Here is a 4,812-nt window from a genome sequence, read left to right on the forward strand (position 1 = left end):
TCAATTCAGACCGTGGCAGTCTTTTCACTTCCCATTTCTGGGAAAGTTTCCAAACTGCCATGGGAACCCATCTTTCCTTCAGTACCGCTTTCCACCCTCAGTCGAGTGGTCAGGTGGAACGGGTCAATCAAATTCTCGAAGACATGCTCAGAGCTTGCGTTATCTCATTCGGTATGGATTGGGAGAAATGTCTTCCTTTCGCCGAGTTTGCTTATAACAATATCTACCAATCCAGCCTCAAGAAAGCTCCTTTTGAGGTTCTCTATGGACGGAGATGTCGAACACCTCTGAACTGGTCAGAAACCGGTGAAAGACAATTCTTTGGACCGGACATGATCCAGGAGGCAGAAGAGCAAGTTCGCATCATTCGTGAGAATTTGAAAACAGCCCAGTCTCGTCAGAAGAGCCAGTACGATCGTCATCATAAGGATATGACTTATGAAATTGGCGACCAAGCTTACCTTCGGGTTACCCCTTTGAAGGGTACCCATCGTTTCGGTATCAAGGGCAAGTTGGCTCCTCGTTACATTGGCCCTTTTCGTATTCTCGCTAAACGAGGAGAGGTTGCCTACCAGTTGGAACTACCCCCACATATTTCTCGAGTTCATGATGTCTTCCACGTCTCTCAACTCAGGCGTTGCGTCTAGGATCCCATCCGCAGAGTGGACCACGAAACGCTTGATCTCCAAGATAACCTCACATACCGAGAGTACCCGGTTCGCATTCTTGATCAAGCAGAGCGTTTCACTCGACGTCAGAACATCAAGTTTCTCAAAGTTCAGTGGTCTCATCATTCCGAGAGAGAAGCTATTTGGGAGCGAGAAGATCGTCTTCGACTGGAGTACCCCGCTTTCTTTCCGTCGACCCCTGAATCTCGAGACGAGATTCTTTCAAGTGGGGGCGAGTTGTCACATCCCTAGTCTGGTATGACTTAGACTAGCTAGCCATTTGTGCATCATATTTAAATTTCATTTAAATTTGAAATGAGGATTGGTGGAACCCTCAGAATCATTTTTGAAAATGACCCAAATAAAAAATTCTCCAAAAGGGTCCAAGAAAATGCTCATGTTGCTCTCTGAAAATATTGGACAGAGATAAAAATCAAAACAATATTTTCAGGAGCTCATGGATATTTATTTTGGCCATTTGGATTAATTCGATAAATATTTGCATTGGAAATATATTAGTTATATATATTAATATATGTCCAAAAATTGTGCCATTTATAAAGGAGCTCTGGAATAATATAGTTAGCCCCTGCAAAAATTGGCATAAGTAAATAAATTGATTTAATATTTTATTAAATCAAAACAAATGTCAGAAAAATTAGAAAACAAAAATAAAAAAAAGAAGGAGGGGCTTACCTGGGGCTCCCCCCCTGTGCAGCCCAGCCGCAGCAGGCCGGCCCAGCCAGCAGGCGGCCCAGCCCACCTGGCCCCCCCTCCTCTGTCGTCTTCCTCCCCGACAGGGGGACGGCGCGTGCCCGGCGCGCGCGCGCGCCACCGCGCCACGCCACCTCCCTCCCTGCTTGCCTGGAGCCTCCTCGTCGCCCTGGAACGCCGGACGACGCCACGCAGCCCCCCCGTACCCTCTCACTCTTCCCCTGATTCTTCCTCTCCTCTCCCTCGCTCTCTCTCTCCCGTGTCCGAACGCGTCGGTCGCCGCCGTTCGCCATAGCCATCGCCACCGGTCTCCCCTCGCCTCCCCGACACGCGCAGGAGCTCCGCCCCCTCGCCCTGAAGCTCCCCGTCAAGCCGTGCCCCTCCGGACGCCCCGTGGAGCCGCCGCCGTCGTCTTTTCCATCGCCGGCCGCCGTGGATCCCCATCGACGCTCCGGCCGCTTCAGTGCGTCCCCGAGCCCACTTCGACTGCCGCTGCAACCGCGGTGAGCTCCGCCACTGCTTCCCCCTCCCCGTTTAACTGCCCGCGCGCCGTAGCACCGTTCCCCACCACGGCCGAAGCCTCTCGCCGCCGTCCATGTCGTCGTCGCCGTCTCGGCCCGCCTCCGCCCAAACTAAGCACCCTAGCGTGCTCCCGGTGCCACGAGGGTGCCGCCGAGCCCCTCAGGTGGCCTCCCCGTGCCCCGCAGCCCGTTCCCGCTCGAAGCCGAGCTCCGGCCGCCGCCGCGAGCTTTGCTCCAGCGAGCTCCGGCCTTCCCCGCTCCTCCCACCTGCCCTACCAGATGCGCGAGAGCCCGGGCTACGCCCCGGTGCTCTCAGACACCGTCCCCGTGGCCTGTGGCGCGGACTCCGCCGCGTCCAGAGGTCGCCGGCGGCGAGCCCCGTCGCCTGAGCCCTGCCATGTGGGCCCGACCCGTCAGGTGATTAGCCTAGTGCTAATCACCGCTTAATTAACCCCCCCCCCCTGACACTGGCAGTGGGCCCCAGTGCCACTAACTTCTAATTAGGATTAAATTAACCCCTGTTTAACCCCCCTGTCACTGACGTGTGGGCCCCACACGTCAGGTTTGACCCGGACCAGCCCAGTTGACTGCTGACGTCATGCTTACTCAATGCTGACGCAATATATGAATTCTGGATTTAAATTTAATCAGAAAATTCCAGAAATTGTTTTAAACTTCAAAAATTCATAGAAATTCAACCGTAGCTCAGATTAAAATAATTTATATATGAAAAATTATCAGAAAAATGCAATCTTTCCATCTGTACTAGTTTCATGCATGACAAACCAACTTATACATGCTGAATATGGGAAAACACATTATGGCATATATAAGAGACTTAATTTAGTAATGCATTTGAACCTTTGGTTCAAATGGACTTCAAACCAAATGTTTACCAGTTGCATTAGCTCAAACAGCATCACATCTACATGCCATGTTCATGCATCATATTGTTGCATATGATTGTGTATTGATTGCCGGCACCGTTCCTTCTCGATAGGTCCTGCTCCGGACACGTTCCAGAGTACCTGTCTGTGAAGCAGTGCCTCCCTTGTTGATTTACCAGGCAAGCAAACCCCCTTGTTCATTTCGATAAAACCCTACTCTCTCGCTCCTGCTCTTAGTTATTGCATTAGGACAACAACGATTCATCTGCTACTTTGTGCTGCGGTAGTTGAACCCATTCCTCTGCATGACCTGTCATTGCCACAGTAAATAGTTGAAACCCACTAGCATGTGTAGGAGTTGATTGAAGCCATTGTTGTGTTCCTACCATGCTATGCCTGCTATTGCTTAGAGTTGTGTCAGGTCTGGTTCATTGGGAATGAATTGGAGTGTTACGATATGTTCTGATGCTGAGTGTTAAGTGTGTGAACACGATTTGGTAAAGGTAGCGGTGAGAGGCCATGTAGGAGTACATGGTGGGTTGTCTCACTGGAACCGTCCTTAAGCACTGAGTTCTATGTATGTTGTCCAATGACTCGATACTACCACACATTGGAATGCTTAAGTGCCCCTCTCGACTTATTAGCCAACTTGATCTCTGTCCAGGAGTCGCAACTAGTTTCTGGTGTTTGTAGGTAGTGCTATTTTTCTACCAAGTGGCACCCGGCAGGGTGGGCTTGGGACAGACTAGGCACACGTGGCCCGGTGTACCGAGTGGCACCCGGTTGGTGGGCTCGGGAACCCTACTCACATCGTTTGGGGCCGTGAGCGACACCCCGGCCGGATCTCCTTGCGGATGGAACCCGAATAGGCGATAAACCTGGACTAGAGTCTTGTGTGGTTAGTCAGGTCGTGGCCGACACCCTCGCCAGGCTTCCGCTTGAAGGTTGCCGAGATACATGACGTGTACATGGCGGTAAGTGGCGAGAGCGTGTGTGAAGAAGTACACCCCTGCAGGGTTAACATGATCTATTCGAATAGCCGGGTCCGCGGTTATGGACTTCTTGGATGCTTACATGGTACATAGAAAACTTGAAGTGGATACTCTAAAATGCTCAAGACAAGTGTGAGTGCTATGGATGGCCTTCTCGTAGGGAGACGGGGATGAATCCATAGTAGTGTATCGTATGGTGATTAGCGGACTCGTGTACGTTGTTTCACCTCAAGAGTTTCTGGTAGTCGTAGAACAGGATAGCCACAGAGTCAAAGATGGCTTGCTGCAACTAAACCCCACATTACCCTCTTGATACAAATGCATGTATGCTAGGATCTGAGGTAAGTCTTGCTGAGTACCTTTGTACTCATGTTGCTTCATTTATGTTTTTGCAGCGGAGACTCCGGTCTTACTAGTGTTCTCGTGGACTTCGACTAGTAGCTAGTACCTCAGCTACGATCTTGATCGGATGTTGTAGATAGTCAGGCTTTCAGCCTTTTCCATTTGTAGATGTCTGTACCCAGACATGTAATGCTTCCGCTTGTTGCTTGTATGCTCTGTATGATGGGTCTTGTGACCCCTGTTTGCAATAAATGTTGTGATGGCTCTTCTGAGCCTTTATCTATATAAGTTGTTGAGTTATGCTGTGATGCCATGTTGTACAGCTCATACTTGCATGTTATGCGTACGTGTAACGTGTATTGCTATCTGTGGGATCTGACTATCTAGTTGTTTATCCTTAGTAGCCTCCCTTACCGGGAAATGTCTCCTAGTGCTTCCACTGAGCCCTGGTAGCTTGCTACTGCTCCGGAACACTTAGGCAGGCCGGCATGTGTCCTTCTTCGATCCTGTGTCTGTCCCTTCGGGGAAATGTCACGCGATGAATACCGGAGTCCTGCTAGCCCGCTACAGCCCGGTTCACCGGAGTCCTGTTAGCCCAGTGCTACAGCCTGGATTCACTCGTTGATGACCGACACATTCGATGCTGGGTCATGGATGCATGTCCCTGTAAGTTAGTGCCACTTTGGGT

Source organism: Triticum dicoccoides, chromosome 2B (assembly GCF_002162155.2).
Source record: "Triticum dicoccoides isolate Atlit2015 ecotype Zavitan chromosome 2B, WEW_v2.0, whole genome shotgun sequence".
Lineage (NCBI taxonomy): Eukaryota > Viridiplantae > Streptophyta > Magnoliopsida > Poales > Poaceae > Triticum > Triticum dicoccoides.